Genomic DNA, 20,481 nt, shown 5'->3' on the forward strand with positions numbered 1-20,481 from the left:
AGACAGTAAGGATAAACACTTCTATGAAGTAGAAAAGATGGAGAGCCTTCTGCAAGCTCTGGAAGACCCCAAAAATGGGCACATCAAGCGCCGGTGCCCAAAGTGGTATGAACTAATCGACATATTGTGATGGCTGCAGTGGGGGATGTCGAGGACCAGTCTGGCTGTGGCATTTTGGACGTTCTGTAGTTTCCTCAGGAGTTTCTGGGTGACGCTGGCGTAGAGTACATTGCCGTCGTCGAGCCTGCTGCTGATGAGTGCATGGGTGACCCCTTTTCTGGATTCGGTGGAGATCCATCGGAATGTCTTTTGAAGCAGGCAAAGCGTGTGGAAGCATGAGGAGGAGACTGTGTCAATCTGTCGGTTCATTGTGAGCAAGGAGTCCAGTATGATGGGGAGGTTTTGTGCGTGGTCCTTGGAGGTGGGCGGGGGTTCCCAATGCGGAGGGCCACCAGGAGTCGCCCCAAGCTGAGGGGGTGGATCCCAGGATGAGGACTTCTTTCTTGTCCGAGTTAAGTTTGTGGCAACTGGTTTTCATCCAGGTGGCAATGGTCTTCATCCCGCTGTGAAAGCCAAGAGTCTAGTTCAGATCTTAGAGCTGAGCCCTGAAAATATTTGCTCTGTAAATCATACAACAAACACTTCCTAAAATATGGCAAAGTGTCATCAAAATTTTAAAAAAGTGTGTTTCTTTAGGATGTGGAAGTTTTATCATTAATAAGGAACGCAATAGCACTGCAATGAGAAATACTTATTAAAAGTGGTAGCTTTGTACAACTGGTGGTCTGAATGTACATATTTGTAAGTGCTTTCATACGCGAAAATGAAGAAAAAAAGAGTTTTGGAAAATAAAGTATATGATCAAGATCACACAATTTAATTGAGGAAGCCTCGGTTTATCCAGGTTTTTCTGGTTTCACGCAGTACAAATCAGCCAGTAGATGGGCCTCTATTTGTCTTTCCTCATATTAAGGCTTTGTTTTTAGATTTTAGATAATTTTCTGCAATGTTTAAATACAGCGTGAACTCGACCTAAAGGCTGAGCACTTTAAATGATCGCCAGTCACATGAGCATCAGTTATATTTCACAAGGTCACATGCATTATTTATAGGCACGGAAAAATTAAGTGATGTGCCCAGAATCACAGGATGTTGAAGCCACCTCGAGACTTCAACTTGGTTCCCTTGTTTCATAGTCGGCTGCTCATACCCTGGGTTGAGGAAGGGAGGGTGGCAGACAGGCAGAATGAAGCCACATGAAAGCTCGGCTCGTTCTGGGCTCGAGGTTCCAACTGGACCTCGAGCTGAGCCAGAACCAGGCTTCAGGCTCGAGTCTGGCTAGAACTTTCAGTAGCTTGCCCACCTCTACCAATGTCCAAATAATATCTCTCCATGTGAAAGATAATGGCCCTGGTCCCAGAATGCACGCACAACCCTGCACGTCTAAGGAGCGTGTCATGGGGCATATTTGGGGCTAAAGTGAGAGAGATAGGGCCTTCCACAACCCTACAACAATTCCATATTCAGCATTAATAACGGTGCTTAGTAGACCACAGTTGTGTATGAACACACATGTTGTTTCAATAAAAAGTGTGCCTTTTTTATTTTGCGGATTCCTGCCGTGTGAACGTTGGCACTGTATGTCTAGTCCAGGCTGTTCTAATCAACTGGTTCTGGTAGAAAAAAAAGATTCTTATCTTGGTTACATATATGTAAAAGTTACATATTGGCAACAGTTTACACAGAAAAACATCCAACAGCGAAAAGGGAGCCTGGAAAAAGGAACTTTGATTATGAAAAACCGCATAAACATTTCTTAACATAAAACCACAAGTAGAATCCAAGCATCTGACAGCTTATGCCAGACTCACTTATGCTGGTTGTGGCTTTATTACCAGGTGCATATCACTGAATTCCAGCCACTGCACCTTACGCCAGGGACAGCAATAACATATCCTGGCTGCCGTATGCTCGCGCACAACGCTCAAAAAACATAAACAGCCATATTAGAGTCAGGCACTCCCAGCGGTCTCTTGAGTAACTCTGTGTGCCAAGTACAGCGCTCAATTGAAAAAAAATGACATGTTGCCCAACTGCAACCACACATGCCCAGGTCATGCCATCGTGTGTCCAGTTACCGCCATTACTTTTGGTACATGCAGCCTCCTAAATTATGTAACGCCATTATGAATGCCCGTTGCACCCTGATAGGCCCTCACAATTTTAAAACAAACACAGCAGGATCACAGTCAACACACTGGAGCGTACACTAGAAAACAAACAAAATGTACTGCCTTTGATAATAATTCTTCATATACTTTTTTTCCCATAATTTTTAAATTGTGTGGCCCCTTAAATAACACATCATTTTTGTGTACCACGAAAGGATTAAATCCTTACCAGAAAGCTCGCCTGTGGATTGACCTCAAATTACACAAGCAGGCGCATGAACCTTCCGCTCTATCTTTCTGACTCTGCCACATGTGGTTAGCCTCCTCCTGATGTTCCAGTCGCTGCGCCCCCTCCCGCAAGCAGCTGTTCCTCGGCCGGACTCCGCCTCACATTGTCTCTTCAGTCTGTGACCGGGGCTGAGCGTGGGAAACCCCTGGAAGCTTCAGACCCGTCCATTCACGTGCAGACTGAGGGGGGGGGGGGGGGGGGTCCGAGGTATGCGGGAATGCGTACAGGGGCGGAGGCAGAGCGCGTGGCTTGAGGTGTGACCACATTAGAAATTGACGTCTCTTTTGTCATTGAAAGTGATGTGTGTGCGAGGACTTGGTTGACAGTTGGGTTGCATTGTAGCGGCTAAACGTTCTAATAATAGGTCAATACCAACCTATAAATATAGGATGCAGAACACCGACTGCCAGCACATGCTTGTGGTAACTATACATGCGGAAGAGTATTTTTATAATTTTTAATTCCACATTTTAGCACCGTCAAGATATTGTGGATAAAATTAATATTGTTCCATTTGATGTTAAACAATAGTATGGTGACCAGCCACACGTGTTGGTAATAGGTGACCCGTTTCTGCTTGACAATCAGGATCAGGCCCACTTGTCACCACCCTTATTATCAGACACGCATTTCCATCATTTATTGTGTGCTCACAGGGGCTCCTCTGCCGGGCTGCTGGAGTTGGAAAATCTATTAGTCTTAAAAACTGTGACCACATAACAAAAACTCTTTTACTTACCTGTTTACAGGAAATGTCCCAGTGCAGTATCCAGGTATACTACACTGTGTAAGAAAAGTAATCTGTGAAAAGTAATTTTCTTGACATTATTTTGAAAAGCCAATACAAAGTACATGAACAATATTTCACAGCATTGCATTACTAGTAGTTCTACTGTAATCCAACCAAAGTATATATACAACTGCAATTCAAACTGTATACAACTACAATTCAAACTGTATTATTACTGCAAAGTATAAATCACTCACCTGTGCCAGACTTGCTTGGTTCTAGGAAATAAAACAACTCAAATAACATTGTTATACAAACCAAATTGGTCTGAGTACAGTCTTTGAGTGTGTGACAGTCATTTGCTGATTGCGTGTGTACAACAAATGCTTTACACTACCCTCTGATAAAGCCTTACTGCTCGCCCACACTACCACAAATAGAGAGTAAAGTGCTATCTGCTTTTACCTCTGCCTACCTTTGGGGTTCCACTGGACTCTGAGCACACTGTACCTCATTTGTTATAGTATATACAGAGCCAGCTTCCTACACCTTCAACACTGTATCCCACCACATGCTGATCGAAAGACTCCACCACATCGGCATCCAGGGGACATGCTCTGATGGATCACCTCCATCCTCACTGAAAGAACCCAGAGGATCCACCTCCAACCTTTCACCTCTGAACCCAAGGAGATTACCTGCTGTGCTACATAATAACTTTAATTGGCTACCCCTACACAAGAGATGCACCGTGACATAGGCCCTCATCCCCAGCTCACTGGACTATGGCAATGCCCTCTACCTAGAAATCGCCGCACATCTCCTAAACAGACAGACCATAGAGAACGCCATAGCCAGACTCATCCTGGCCTTTCTTGACAAACCTACATCTCACGCCCCACCTTAGACAACTCCACTGGCTCCCCGTACAAAAGCGATGCCAATTCAAGCTGTTGACCCATACACACAAGGCTTTACACAACCAAGGACCCACATACATTAACCACCGCCTGAACTTCCACCAACTGTCGAAAAGACTACACTTGCCAATACTCCCAGCATCTACTGAAGCAGAAGTAGAGGACGCTTCTTCTCACACATCGCAGCAAAGACCTGTAACAGCCTTCCCACACACCTCTGGTCCATCACCTCACTTTCAGAATTCCAAGTACGCCTCTAGGACCTGCTTGCGCCTGAATAACCTATCAGGTGATTAGCCGCGCTTTAGAAATCCTGATTGATTGATTAAAAAACTATGTATTTGGATGTGCCCTGGGTACTTGCCAGTGGCTGAGATTAATTCAAGCATTTCATCCATCATGTTGTGGTTGTTGTTCTCCTTTCACTGGAGCACTGTCTGCTGTCTACCACCATAGTGCAAGGATGCCTGCGTTAAATTACGGACACGATGATTTATGTACAGGAAGAGATACCTTCCTGCACAAAAACAATCCACTGAGGCATTTTCCTCTTTCTATGGGTGATGCAGAATGCATTACCTATAGAAATAGGAAATAACTAGGAGAAAAGATGTTTCATATTTCTTTATAAAGCCATGCAAAGCAACGCAAGAGAGCCCCTTGTGTGGCTTTGTAAATCTTACGGAAGCCTTTGTGTTCTCCTTGCTTCACCGTGTGTGACACACGGACAATGCAAAGGCTTAGTAAATGTGAGCCCATGTCTTTATTTCAGTGGACCTTTAATAAGAGACTAGTCTAAAGCTAAGGACATTTTAGTCATTATGCCCACCACTTAACAAGTGAGGCATCATATACCGCCTGCTGGAACCAGCCATCATGTTAATGATTGACAGTAAGGATAAATACTTCTATGAAGTAGAAAAGATGGAGAGCTTTCTGCAAGCTCTGGAAGACCCAAAAATGGGCACATCAAGCACAGGTGCCCAAAGTGGTATGAACTAATCGACATATTGTGACGGCTGCAGTGGGGGATGTCGAGGACCAGTCTGGCTGTGGCATTTTGGACGTTCTGTAGTTTCCTGAGGAGTTTCTGGGTGACCCCGGCGTAGAGTGCTTTGCCGTCGTCTGCTGCTGATGAGTGCATGGGTGACCCCTTTTCTGGATTCAGTGGAGATCCATCGGAATGTCTTTTGAAGCAGGCAAAGCATGTGGAAGCATGATGAGGAGACTGTGTCGATCTGGCGGTTCATTGTGAGCAAGGAGTCCAGTATGATGGTGAGGTTTTGTGCGTGGTCCTTGGAGGTGGGCGGGGGTTCCCAATGCGGAGGGCCACCAGGAGTCACCCCAAGCTGAGGGGGTGGATCCCAGGATGAGGACTTCTGTCTTGTCCGAGTTGAGTTTGAGGCAACTGGTTTTCATCCAGGTGGCAATGGTCTTCCCGCTGTGGAAGCCAAGAGTCTAGATCAGATCTTAGAGTCCATGCAAGAGCCAAGCCCTGAAAATATTTGCTATGTAAATCATACAACAAACACTTCCTAAAAATGGCTAAGTCTCATCCAAATTTTTAAAAAGTGTGTTTCTTTAGGATGTGGACGTTTTATCATTAATAAGGAACGCAATAGCACTGCAATGAGAAATACTTATTAAAAGTGGTAGCTTTGTACAACTGGTGGTCTGAATGTACATATTTGTAAGTGCTTTCATACGCGAAAATGAAGAAAAAAAGTGTTTTGGAAAATAAAGTATATGATCAAGATCACACAATTTAATTGAGGAAGCCTCGGTTTATCCAGGTTTTTCTGGTTTCACGCAGTACAAATCAGCCAGTAGATGGGCCTCTATTTGTCTTTCCTCATATTAAGGCTTTGTTTTTAGCTTTTAGATAATTTTCTGCAATGTTTAAATACAGTGTGAACTCGACCTAAAGGCTGAGCACTTTACATGATCGCCAGTCACATGAGCATCTGTTATATTTCACAAGGTCACATGCATTGTTTATAGGCACGGAAAAATTAAGTGATGTGCCCAGAATCACAGGATGTTGAACCCACCTCGAGACTTCAACTTGGTTCCCTTGTTCCATAGTCGGCTTCTCATATCCTGGGTTGAGAGAGGGAGAGAAGCAGACAGGCAGAATGAAGCCACATGTAAGCTTGGCTCGTTCTGGGCTCGAGGTTCCAACTGGACCTCGAGCTGAGCCAGAGCCAGGCTTCAGGCTCGAGTATGGCTAGAGCTTTCAGTAGCTTGCCCACCTCTACCAATGTCCAAATAATATCTCTCCAGGTGAAAGATAATGGCCCTGGTCCCAGAATCCATGCACAACCCTGCACATCTAAGGTGCGTGTCATGGGGCATATTTGGGGTTAAAGTGAGAGAGATGGGGCCTTCCACAACCCTACACCAATTCCATATTCAGCATTAATAACTGTGCTTAGTAGACCACAACTGTGTATGAACACACATTTTGTTTCAATAAAAAGTGTGTCTTTTTTATTTTGCGGATTCCTGCCGTGTGAACGTTGGCACTGTATGTCTAGTCCAGGCTGTTCTAATCAACTGGTTCTGGTAGAAAAAAAGATTCTTATCTTGGTTACATATATGTAAAAGTTACATATTGGCAACAGTTTACACAGAAAAACATCCAACAGCGAAAAGGGAGCCTGGAAAAAGGAAATTTGATTATGAAAAACCGCATAAACATTAGGACCCGGACCCCCCAGGTTGGCTCCCGGCCCCACCCCCATCCAAACCCACAAATCAATACTTGACGACCAGAGCTGTGGGTAAAAGAGGCCATGTTTATTACAAACAATCACAAACATGACAATATATAATTAATACAATTTGATACAATATGGAATTATCAAATTCAATCGCTAAACAATGTTTACAATTTACGTTGACCATATCATCATAATCCATCAGCAAGTCTGACAGAACTCAATTTATATACACAAAGAATGTTGTCTATTTGCTCCAGCACTAAGGGGCCTTCTGGCTCGCGTCCCCCAACCAACTGAGAACCACGCAAGGCGCAACCCACCTGCGTCCTTGAGAGGTGAGCCCCTGCCATCTGGTCCTTGTCCGCCACCTGAGGGGCCCACCCCTCCACCACCAGGCTGCCCATCGGGGCTCGTAGGGAATAACCAGGGGCGGATGCCCCATGCCCTAATTTGTAAACTGGCGCCCTTGCCCCCAGCCGGTGTCTCCATTCTCTCTGGGGTGAGCTTACCATCTCTCCCCCTCAGTGCTGGCCTAGGGAGTATGCAGGAGGACTCCCCTTAACAATGTAAAGGCAATTCATGTGGCCTCCTTACCGCCACAAGGGAGAACAGGGCAGACCGCCCTTCGCCCTCCCCACCACGAGGCAACCCCTGGATCCTTCAGTTCCCACCAATCCTCCGGCTCGGAGCCATGTCGGATTCAAATGCCTGGATTCATCCTCCTGGATCCCAGTTAAACCTGTGCCCACCTTTGCAGTGAACCCCACGATACCCATGCCCCAATTTTTGGCTGCATCGACAAGCAGGCCCCCTACCCAGGGCAACGCAAGGCCATACCAGCCTTCACAGCATTTGGCTGAAATTTACCAGGGCATCTAACAATATTCGTGGCTCTTAATTTCTCCCTGGCGTCATGAAACCACGCTATCTTGGAAAAAACCTACATAAGTATGGGCAAACCCAGACCGAGCTCCCTCGAGGCCCGTTGGCCTATGTAACGCAAGATAAACCAACTCAGGGGACTGTAGTCCCACATGGCGTCATTCACCAGCTGCCAATGTGTGGGTTCGGAGGATCCCCCCCCGAGTCCCCCACCTGACTGCAACTCGCGCAGCTGCTTGGAAAAGAGCCATGCTGACCCAATGCATGGGCAAGCGACCCCTCGCTTTTGGCAAACATACCCACTCCCTCTTGTCTGTCTGGTGTACTATCTGGCTTGTTGTGCATATCGCGACACCACTCCTGATTAGAGTGACCAACTACCTTGATCACCCAGCTGCGGGAAATAATCCAGCACGCGATATGCACTCACTAAGCACAAGTCAGCTCCTGTTAATCGAGGGCCTGCGCGCCCCCCTGAGCACCCACCAGCCGCTACAGTTCCCTGCCTAGTAAGCTCAGGTCATAACCTCCCCCAGGGAGTAAGCCTGTACCTCACAAACCCAGTGAGCAGGAACTGCAGACCCCCCATTGACAAATGTTGGTACTGCCAGTTTGACATAGAACAGGAGGATGGAACCAATAATGCTGATTCGGTTTGGCCCAGTCCTATCTTTCTAAACAGCCTTCATCATCCTCCCAGATGTGTCACCCAGCAGGTACCTGAGTGACACCGAAAATAGTAATGCCTTATAAAAGAAGGTGTGCTGAAAGACCCCTTTTCCCCAAACGTCTTCTGTCTGAGTTTTATACAGCGCAAACTCGACCCGAAGGTATACGCGCGCTGCACGTGGGCCCCAATTGCGTTATAGACGGATACAATAAATTTGCTATGCATGGTCACATTAAGGGGCAGGTTTACCAGCCCCTTGTGCCGTTTTTGGTGTCATTTTACCAAGGGCAATAAATCTCGTATGAAGAATGGGTCACCTGCGGGTCCTTCCAGTGCAATGTTACCTAAAGGGAAGATTTCCAGCACCTAAGTCAAGCCATCAATCCCGTCATGACTGAGCCTGATGTAAGCTGAGTTAAGTGCAAACAATTACCAGACCCAGAAGAGGTGTGGCTAATCACAAGATAGGTTACATGATGCCTACATGGGTGGTGTTGAAAGGACACTTTAAACCCCCACCCTAGTATCCTAAGGAAGGTACGCGGCCTACTGGAATTCCTAAGGTGAACTCGGATGAATCCTGTTACCTGAACAAGCTATCCAAAAGCACTAATTTAGCAAGCATATTACCTGGCTGTACACAGCATACAATGGAACACATGCTAGACCCCGTGATACTGGCAACTGACTTTTGACGGAAAAAAGGACAGATTCCTCCAGTCCTGCGAACATACCTGTGTAAGGTACACAGCGCCACCCCTACCCCATGTACACTTTCCCCTGGAGGGAGCAATGCAGCAGGGGGGCCAGGGGACCCAGGGATGGAAAAAGGGGCAGAGCGCCTTAAGGCAGAAACTACCCCTGCTACCCTCGACGGTCGACTGATGACCTATTGTCTCTCAAAATGACCACTTTGCTCCCATCACGCGCTCATTCCGTCCCCGCCTCCACTAGGCAGGTACCAACATGTCCCCAATACCAGTGTCATTTCTCTGTGTAGTCAGGGCGCGATTTTGGGCCCACACCCTTCAGTGCCCGTATTATAAGCCCCCTTGAAGCGTACATCTAGGACATCTTCAACCCCTTCATCACTCCCGGTCTGTGTTCTAGTATGGACACCCCCTTACTCCTACCTGTCTTCTAACTTCCACCCCACACGAAGTTCATGAAGCACCTCTACTTCCGCACCCGCAAGCCCCTAGTGCCCTTTTCCCCTACTCGTGCGCTAGATGACCCCATGCTGCTGGCGACACCCCCTCTCCGAGGACTAAGGACACAGGATGCAACCCAATCTCTTGATTAATCATGTGAGCCTCAGCGCACTACACCAGAGCTCTAATTGCGTTACCGGAGAACGCACGCCATGCTGTCATTAGGCGAGTCTGGCAGTAACTGCCTTGCACCCCATGTTTATCTCTGGAAATGCGCTGCGACATACCCACCAGCATTCTATTCCTGCTGTATATAATTCTTCCTAGCGAAGAACTCTGCAGAAGCGGACTAGAATCCCCCATACACACATACTTAATCTGGGACCGCTCCGTTCCCCTTCCCACCCTGAAAGAGGAGTTATGTCAGCCCTTGGTTGGGGGCAAATCACTGAACCTTTCAGAAAAAAGGGGGGGGATTTGGGAACGCCGACACATCACCATGCTTATATGAATTAAACCGACTTTCTTTTAGGAGCAAGCCCCCAAGCGGATTCCAAGAAAAACTAAACTTATACTCACATTTCGGTGTAACACTGCAAGGAGAAATTTAACTATCTTTGTAAATTTGGTTGCAATTATTTATTAATATCAAATAAGAAAGGTGGAACAAGGCACTCCAAAGTGACCTATACAGAGCGAAACGTGCATGCTGTGCCGCCCACAGCAGTATTCTCATGCCTAGCTGTAGCCGTTTGCTATGCACCAAAGGGGGGGGGGGGGGTGTAACCTCAAATCTGTAGGCACAACCGGCCTGATACTCCAACAAGTGTGGGAACACAAAGGTTAAATATGCTCAGTAGTAATAATAGCTTTGCAATAAGTACCGAAGATGTGCCATCCAACCCGGAAGGAGAAATGAAAGAATCGGCAATGAGTGCACAGGAACAGTTCCCTATCTGACACAAGAAAGCTACGAGAATCACTGAAAATACTGTAAAAGGAAAATAGGCCGATTGGTACTATGCAATAACAGACTGACACACAGGGCTAGCCCTAAATACCCCTGTCAATTGGGTTACATTGTGGGTACGAGGCAGGATAAAGGGGGGACTATCCTACCTTTCAAACAAAACACAATCTCAGAACAGCCATCCTAAGCTAAATTCCCCATGCTTGAATGAAAACAAGTCTATTGACGACTCAAGTTGAACACTCCTGCCAAAGCAGCACGAACCCAGCTCCTCCACTTCGAGGACGACCGACCAGCCCCTACAATAGGACTCGTACCCCCCAGGATGGCTCCCAGCCCTGCCCCCATCCAAACCCACAAATCAATGCTTGACGACCAGAGCTGTGGGTTAAAAGGCCATGTTTATTACAAATCCTCACACAAACATGACAATATATAATTCATACAATTTGATACGATATGGATTTATCAAATTCAATCGTTAATCAATATTTATATTTAAGTTGCCCCTACCTTCGTGCTCCATCCGCCAGTCGGGCAGAACTCAATTTATTCACCAGAAGAACGTTGTCTATTGCTCCAGCACTAAGGGGCCTTCTGGCTTGCGTTGCCCAACCAACTGAGAACCACGCAAGGCGCAACCCACCTGCGTCCTTGAGGGGTGAGCCCCTGTCATCTGGTCTAGGTCCGCCACCTGAGGGGCCCACCCCTCCACCACCAGGCTGCTCATCGGGGCACGTAGGGAATAACCAGGGGCGGATGCCCCATGCCCTATTTTTAAACTGGCACCCTTGCCCCCAGCCGGTGTCCCATTCTCTCTGGGGTGAGCTTACTGTCTCTCCACCTCAGTGCTGGCCTACGGAGTATGCCGGAGGACTCCCCTTATCAATGTAAAGGCAATTTATGTGGCCTCTTTACCGCCACAAGGGGGACCAGGGCAGACCGCCCTTCGCCCTCCCCACCCCAAAGCGACCTGTGAACCCCTAGGTTCCCAACAATCTTCAGGCTTGGAGCATGTCTGATTCAAATGCCCTGATTCGTCAGTCTTGTTACCTCTGCAATGCAAGATAACCCACTCAGGGGACAGGAGTCCCAGACTACGTCTTGCGCCCGCTGCCACTGTGTGTGCAGAACATGCCCTACAGGCCCTGCTCACAGGCAGGCCACCCAGGGTCTACACCGCTCCTACCACCCTACCTAACTCTTGTCCCGAGCCATATCTAACCTGCTGCGCATGTCGCGGCTCTAATTCTGAATCTTGTGACCAACTAACTTGAACCGTCAGCTGCGGGAAATAGCCCTGCCAGCGATATGTACTAACTATGTGCGAGCCTGTCATGATAATCGATGGGCATGCCTACCCCTGTGAACATCCACCCGCCGCTACATGCTCCTGTTATAAAATTCCGTCGGGAGAGGGCCTGTCTACCCTAGCTAACCCAGTGTCCGGGCACTTCCGCCCTCCCACCGCTCTGAGTCGCGATGCCCGCACAAGTCGGCTCCCCCTGGAGGAGCCCTCGCAGGCGCCCCACCACCCTGCATCTGATGCGGAAAATCAGGTAAGTCCGTCGGATGACTGCTGTTGCAGTGGGGGATACGTCACCAGACACATACTAATATTTTATTCCTCAGGAAGGAATTACCCCAAATTTAGCCATGAAAGTGACCACCATCTGTTGCATCCTCGCGCCAGATACGGGCCCGCTTTATGCCCTCCGTCCCTGCCAGCTGCCTCAACTGGGCTTCAAAAACGGGAGAAAGGGGGGGGGGTCCTCCCCTGCTGACACTACCCAAGTCCTGCAAGGCCTAAACAATCTCAGGAGTGACTGGGCCTGACAAATCACTGGTGCATAGATGAAGTGTGTTGTACGACCCCCCGGAGTGTACCACTAGGACCTTCCGCTCCATTCACCACTCCCCGAGCTGTGTCCCCCGTCCCCCCAGGGAAGCTCAGCGAAAAGGCCATACTCCCTATGCATCCTCCTCTCCTGCTACATGCTAATGAACCCGCCTATACGCCCCCAGATACAAATGGTCACACGCTCCGTGCTTAAGCATGGGCAGGTCCGGGCTCAGGGTCCCACACGTAAAAGGAAAGGTGAGTGCCAGCTCAAGCACACCCCCGGACCAAATGGAGAAGGAAGTCGTGACCCAAGGACACAAATGTACAGGAGCGGGAGGTGCCAACCCACACGCCGCCTTCCCAGGGGGAAAGGGGGGGCCTGTGGAAACGCAGGATCCCCCCTAAGATTGCACAGAGGGAACCGCAAACCAGCGTCAATCGGGCGAATTCGCCCCCTGGGCCCCATTGCGGCGATGACCGACACATCCTGCGCGTATACCCTCCCCATAGCAGACCGACCTCAATGACGTATATGTCACAGGCGATGAGAACGGGACAGCTCCAATGTTGGGGCATAGCCAATGCACAGACCAGCCATAAGAGGACACCCAGCGTTAAGCAAAGGCCAATTTAACATGAAGACCGCAAGCGCATGATGCGAGAAAGTCACCATGGATTAATAGACTGTTTCCGTCAACAGCAGCGGCGAGAAAAAGACCCTCCCCGAATACAACAGTCTCCAACTTTGATCGAGTAAAACCAAGCTCACAACCCCCACACATTTCTGCAAGCACCGAAAGTCAACGATAAATTCAATACTGCCGCCAGACACCTTTGGAATTTATTTTAAAATACCTTAGGAGACCAAGGCGACTGCTGCGGGCGAATTAGCTGTGTCCGCCCATTCTAGGGCTATTAACTGACCGGCTGGCACAGGGAGGAATGCTCTTACTGAAAATATGGGTGGGTAATCTCTTGTTACAGACTCCAAATATCAGAAAATAGTTAACATGCCTGCTGCAGTTTTTCGAATGAAAATGCCAGATCAGACGTCTACTCTATGTAACACCGCTTATCCAGGTAATAAGTAACTAGTGAACTGCGGATTACTTTAATATGTCCTGCCACACACCCCCATGATAGAATATTTTGTAATATTTCTGCAGTTTTAGATGGTGCTGCACGACCATAAGTTATTGGGTGTTTGAGCACTTTACATGCGCACCAGTTACGTTACACAAGGCCACACTCATTTCTTTTTAGGCACGGGGAGATTTAGGGCCTCATGTAGGTAGCCAAATACCGGTCGGTAACAGCCGATTTTCGGTAATTATACCGTTACCGACCGGTATTTTGCCTTTTGGTATGTAGGGGGTGAATTTCTGTATTCGGAATTTACCGAATCGGTAAAATTACCGAATTGGTAAAATTACCGAATCGGTAATTTTACCGATTCGGTAAATTCCGAATACAGAAATCAGATGTAGGGGGACTGTGTGGGTGTTGTTAGGAGTCGGTATTTACCACCAACTAATAGTTGGTGGTAAATAAAGTATGGATGAGTAAAAGCATTTAAAAGCGCTTAGAAGTGTGCACATGTGGCAGACATACATGCCCTTAGGGCATGTATGTGTGCCACATGTGCACACATGGCCGAATCAGGGGTGCAACAGGGTGTCAATGTGACACCCTGCCACCCTTGCATGTTCTCCCCCATTACCGAATCGGTATTTACCGATTCGGTAATGAGGCATACCTTCCCCTCAATGGGAAGGTATGCCTCATTACCGAATCGGTAAATACCGATTTGGTAATTACCGACTCACTCCGATTCGGTAACATTTACCGAATTTTTACCTACATACACTTTACCGATTCTTAAATACCGATTCGGTATGATTCGGTATTTTAGAATCGGTAAAGTGTATGCCACCTACATGAGGCCCTAAGTGCTTTGCCCAGAATCACTGCACTTTGAGAAGGCGCTGAGACTCGAACCTGGTTCTGAAGAATAGTTTAGTGAGCTATGCACTAGCTCGTTGTGCATGGAAAGCATAAGTTTCAGTCTACGTATCTTTCATATATACAAAGCTTGAGAAAGTAATCATCCATGAAGCCAGGGATTTACAGATGAAGATAAGGAGTCTTCTAGACTCGTGCCCTGCATGTGTGCCAGTCCTTCTCATGACCCCAGGGTAGGCACAATGCGCCGTGAAGCTGCTGGGTGGATCGCAAGGCACTGGCTCAGAACCTACTTTGTTTTTGGCCCCCCACTAGTCAGAATGTGCTCATGTCTCAATACTGAACCCCTGCTCCCACTCCAAGACTATCTATGTAGCTCGAAACCGAATCGGATGGACTTCAATCGGAAGCCCGAAACAACCACAATCTTGCGCACACCACGCAGGCTCACCACGTTCCCGCGGAAAAACACCCCCACTAACTCAGCCACGTCGAAGTCATCCTCTGCAATATGCTCATTAACCGTTGGCACGGGGAAATATTCGTGTTGCCTAATCCTAAACCAGCAATAGCCCGTGCTGATCTGATGACACCACAACGTTACACTTCCCAGTTATTGTTCCCACGTGACGTGCACAGCCATCTTTCCCCCGACCGCCAATACAACAATGGTGTTCCTTCCAATTTAGGAGTAGATGTTAAAAGTTGTTTAGTAACCATATTCATAGTACTTAATACGCTTTCAGCCACCGTCTGAACACAGCATTCCTTAAACTAGGGTTCGGTTCAGGTAGCCTGAGCGCACGAATGAGGTTCTGACACTCTTTGGCATGACCTGGTTAACACAAACGACAAAACACGCTACCAAAGTCATAAGCTCTGTCATCGAGTATGGTTGATTCGCGTTCTTTTTGTGCCCCCGTTGTTCTACTCGGTGCAAAGTGCAGCTGCTCTCACTTCTCTTTGGAAAGACAACTCATAGAAGTGCTGTTTGCCAATATGTATTGCACTATTCTGTCCCCACTGTTTCTTTTACTGAGTTGCGTTAATTTCTGTGTCCGAGTATGTTTGACGCCTTCACTGCACAGTAAATCTGGGAGCCCCCCAACCAGTGACTGCCTACCTGCGTGCCAACAGTTACTGTTTATAGCCTGTTATCCCCTCAGCCCGTTATATCCCTCAGCCCCGCCAAGGCACGAACCTGGGCCGCTCAGCATCGAACAACCGGGCTGGCCCACACAATCATAACGGAAAAAGGGATATCGAACCGGACAAAATCAAAGGGAATTAAACATGTCACCCTGAGAGTCAGCGTCTCATACCTTAACCATTATGCCACATTAGCTCCGGATCCCGGTGCCCCTCAGCCCCGCCGAGGCCCGACCCTGGGCCCCTCAGCATCGGACAACTGGGCTGACCCTCACAATCGTAACGGAAAAGGATATCGAAACGGACAAAATCAAAGGGAATTAAACATGTCACTTTGAGAGACAGCATCTCATACCTTAACCATTAGGCGATAGTAGCAACGGATCCCGGTGCCCCTCAGCCCCGCCGAGGCCCGAACCTAGGCCCCTCAGCATCGAACAACTGGGCTGACCCTCACCCCCGCCGAGGCCCGAACCTGGGCCCCTCACCATCGGACAACTGGGCTGCCCCTCACAATCGTAACGGACACGGATATCGAACCGGACAGAGTCAATGGGACTTCAACATGTCACCTTGAGAGACAGCGACTCATACTTTGACAAGCGCGAAATATAATGAAGCGCGCACTTAGGACTCGGCCCCCCGGGCGCCCGGGCACGCCCTCCTTGGTGGTCCGCATCGAAGAAGAACACGGGACGGATCAACTTCATCCGGGCAGCGTTGTGATGTCACTTCCGGCTGCCGGCACCTCGAGGGAAGGGGGCGAAGGCCTATTTAGGGCAACTGTCCCTGTCCTCGCCCTCTCTTTCTTTCTGCGCCGGCCTCGAAATGCAGGGGGCTCCGTTTAATCTTGTTGGCAGATCGTGAGTTTCGCGGCGTTAGAGGATCGGTTCACGTGGACGTTGGAGGATCGGCGCGTGGGGAAGTTGATGGTTGCGGGGAGCGAAGGCTGTACGGCAGGTTAGAAAGTCGAGAGCACCAGAGGTACCTGTGGAGCCGGAAGTGCGGCGTCGCTTAGGAAGAGGTGACTTAGCCATGTACTGGGGCTGCACGGAGGTAAAAGGAACGGGGTTTTTTGCGGTGGTGTCGCAGGGGAAGCCTTAGATTGTTGTGGGGGAAGGGGCGATGAGATCAGGTGTCTCTTCACGCCGATGGTTCCAGCGGCTTCCCAGTGCGCGATGGTTTTAAGAACACACGGGAGAGGAGTGTCCGGTTTCAGCCCTCGGTTCGGGTGTACGGTATACTGTGTTTGGTAGCTGCAGCGCCGGCCCTGGCTTAGCGTGGAAGCTGCTCCACATTAGGTGATCCAAGACAGGAATGTTCCATGTAGGGTGTGAGAACAGGGAAGCGCCTTTTTAGATTGCGGAGTTAGGTAAGGGGGGGGGGGGCAGCTGCAGAGGGTTGTCCTCTGTGTTGGCGTGGTGGTTGAGGTGGAGCCTTGTGAATTTGGGAACAGTGCCCAACCTCGCTCTGGGCGCCCAAGTATGGCATTGCACTGTGTATGAGAGTTCGAGTTGTCCTAGCGCTGCCCTTGCGCTATGTCGGTTTCTGTGGTGTGTTGGTGTTGTTTGCTATGCGGCCCCTCGTTTCTCCCTTTATCCCAGGAAGCTCTGGCGTGGTAGTTTGGGAGGGAAGGCACGGGCTTTGGGGGGTACCTGTTGCTGACCTGCGTGGCTTGGGTCGAGGTGCAGGACAAGAGGTTGGATGGACCATTTACATCCCGGTCTTAGCGCGGATGTTGTAGCTGTGTGGCATTGTGTTCTTGGCATGTCGGGTTGGGGAGCGTGAGTGGTTTGGGCAACTTTCGCGGCGCATGTGCGTACCTGTCTGACCACTTCTCTCGCGGGCGGTTGGTTAGTACTGCGTGCAATGTTGTTAATATCCTTTTGCCATGGCAGACGGCGGTTCTTCCATTTCACGGCTGGTGGTTACATAAAATCCATGTCACGATAAATGCGGGATGCCCCCCCCACCCCCTCACGATACCGCAAACTAAATTGGTTGTTAATTGTGGAGCGTGTCTAACTCGTGCTTTGCCCTCAGCATGTCCTGCTTGGTCAGCCACGGAGAAGACATGGGAATATTGCGAGTTGTACACAACACGAGTGCTGCAGGGAGTTGAGTGTGTACACAGGAGCTTCGCCGCGAGATCGCATTCGAAAGTGCTTATTAACAGTTTCTTCTCCCCAGCCCATCTTTTATCCTTCCCTCACGGGGCTGCTGTGATAAGGCGGGGAAAGAAATGTGAATTAGGTCAAGATCGGGGCCTGGGGGATTCGCCGGTTAACGAGGGTGAGCGCGAGTGCCTGGACGGTGCGGTGTTTTTGGGCATATTTCAAAAAGTTGGTTGTGCATTCAGGGTGCCTCGGGCCTATTTCGCAAATTGTTTGAGCACTATCTTAGGCTCCGCGTGTAAGGATGGGGGGGGGGGTTATGCTATCGGTACGGCCGACATGGGCGCCCGTTTCTCCTTGGGAGATAGCTTCCCGCTGACGTCACGTGGTTTTTCAGCCCGTATAATGGAAGCGAGTACTGGTTTCCGCATTTTGGAAGGAAGAGGGTTGGGCGCTGATAATGCACTGAGAGGTACACGCAACGGGGAGGACAGCAGGCGTGTTGTTTGAGTTTAGAATTGTATCTCGGGGACAAGGCCGGGCTTGGCAGGTTTTTTAAAGACACTGGGGACAGTTCCATGGGCTATCTGCTGCTGGTTGCTCCGGGGTTCCAGGCGGGGTCAAGACAGCGGGGTTGCCTAGTGATGATTTATGGGAGAATTAATCTCTTCTTTTCTGACGCACATTGGGCAGTTATTATTGTCTGGGGGTTGGTTTACTAGAGCGAGGGCGGTCGGTTTACAGCTTTGGATGCGAATTGGGGGCCTATGAGGAGGGGTAGTACAGTATAAAGCCCCTCCAAATTTATTGTGCTGATGGGATTTATTATTGGAGTAGCCCACAGTAGTAGTGGGTTAACCCGCCTTATGAAAAAAGGATTTAACAAGTGGTTTCGTTGGTTGCTGGCCCAGAGAGCCTGGCATCCGCTCAGTGCATTCATGAATGTTCTGTCTCCTCTCGCGTGCAGGTTAAGGGATGTGTTAGTTCACGTCTGACTACTGTAAAATAAGGCCCAGCAGGGGCCCTGAGCTAACCCCCCCCCCCCTTACAGCCTAGTCTGCAATCGCCTCTGGAGGGCTCCGGGCAGCCTCACCCCCTTTCGTTATCTCTCATCTGTATAAGAAGGCGCCATTTGCGTGCAAATAGCTCCCCTTTAAAAAGAATTACAGGAGTATTAAATGGGGATTTATGACACGGAAGATGACCATTAGGCCTAAACAATGCCGTCTAATTAGAGAAAAATTCATCAATCCAGGCCTGGTTTTCGGGCTCAATTTTCGAAACTTGAGAGCAATGGAGCACGTGGGGTTATGGCCAAGACAAAAAGTCCTTTCGGGAATAGTCATTTCAAAGAAATTAGGTTGGATAATGTTGACGAAATAATAACATACCTCAGATACACATGCTTTCTTCTGTGGATATATAGGTTAAGTAACCCAATTAAACATGTTCTGATTTATCATACAGGACATAGGACACAAGTACAATAGTTTGAGAGAAATGGAACAGAAGGAGGGTAGAAAGCTGCTTCAATATTTCCAAAGTTTTCTCCGTAAAACACTGGTGTATGTCTCTGAGGGTCCCTGTATAGTTTAGTCTTGTCAGTATGTTGCGCGTGTTCATCTGTTCATCTGAATGCATTGTAGGCAAGCCACAAAACATGTATACACGTCAAAAACATGCTAAATTAATGAGCATAGGTCAATACCTGCCCCTTATGCCTCTATTGCGAGCAAGGCATGGGGGAACTTCTTCCCATGACACGCGGGCGTCCATAACTGGGGCAGCAGTCGGTCTATCATTGTTGGGAATCAGAACATCTGAGTGCGGGGTAGGGTGCTATCCCGAGTCCTGATGGAAACCGCACCCTGTCCAAAAAAGGGACATACGGGGATTGGTGGACGCACACATGGTTCCACACACGTGTGGGTGGCCATTTAGTAAAATCATAGGTTGACCCCGCCCTTGCGGGGGCCGTGGTGAATGCAAAAAAAAAAAAAAAAAGGTAAAGTACGTACTAATTTGCGGTACTGGTTGGCGCCTCGCGTGGTACAGCCGGGACCTGGCTGGCAGATACTAGTGTTATTAGATGGCTTGGTCAGGTACAGGATTCACCTAAGAGCACCTTCGGAATACGGGTAGGTCACGTACCTTTGCAGGATACGCAGGGGCGGGGTGTTCGGCTTCATCGCCCTGGTGGGCGGCATGTGCTGCTTTAAAGATTAGTCACACCTGGTTAGGGGCTGGTAGTTGGGGCGCATCATTGCAGCTGACTTCAAGCAAAAATCCTTCCCTTAGAGTAACACCACACTAGATAGACTTTCAGGTGTCACGTCTGTTATACGGTTTTTGAGTATTTGGGGCTCGCAATAAGGCAGTGGGGCGGTTGTTGGGTAAACCAGGCATAACACATTGATGGTGTTTAGCTATGTCATGGGACTCTGGCCAGGCGACACATAGGGGTCGAGGTGGAAGCCTGCCTAGATAGTGTGGTCAGGGGTAGTGGGCATTGATAGAGTTCACGGGGGGAGCCCATACCTGGCGCGGGGACGCAACGGGTGGTGGTCATTTTCTTGGCAATCTTGGGGTATTTCCTTCCTGAGGATGAGGGGTTAGCAAGGGGCGGGTGAGGGGTCCCCTACTTCAAGAGCAGTCATCTGACATCCTTCCTGATTTCTCGCCGGTGGGGGGCTCCCCCAGAGGAAGCTGACAGGTATTGGCATCGTGTCTCAGGGCGGTGGGAGGCTGGATAGGCCTGGACACTGGGTTAGCCTAAGTAGGCAGGCCCCCTTCCAACGGACGTCTGCAACCGGAGCAAGTTAGGATGGGTTCTGAGGAGGTGGGTGGACGTCCGAATGGGTTTGCATGGCCGTTGGGTATCGCGACAGACTAGGGCAGAGTTGGTGC

This window comes from Triturus cristatus, chromosome 1_2 (assembly GCF_964204655.1).
Source record: "Triturus cristatus chromosome 1_2, aTriCri1.1, whole genome shotgun sequence".
NCBI classification, from domain to species: Eukaryota; Metazoa; Chordata; class Amphibia; order Caudata; family Salamandridae; genus Triturus; species Triturus cristatus.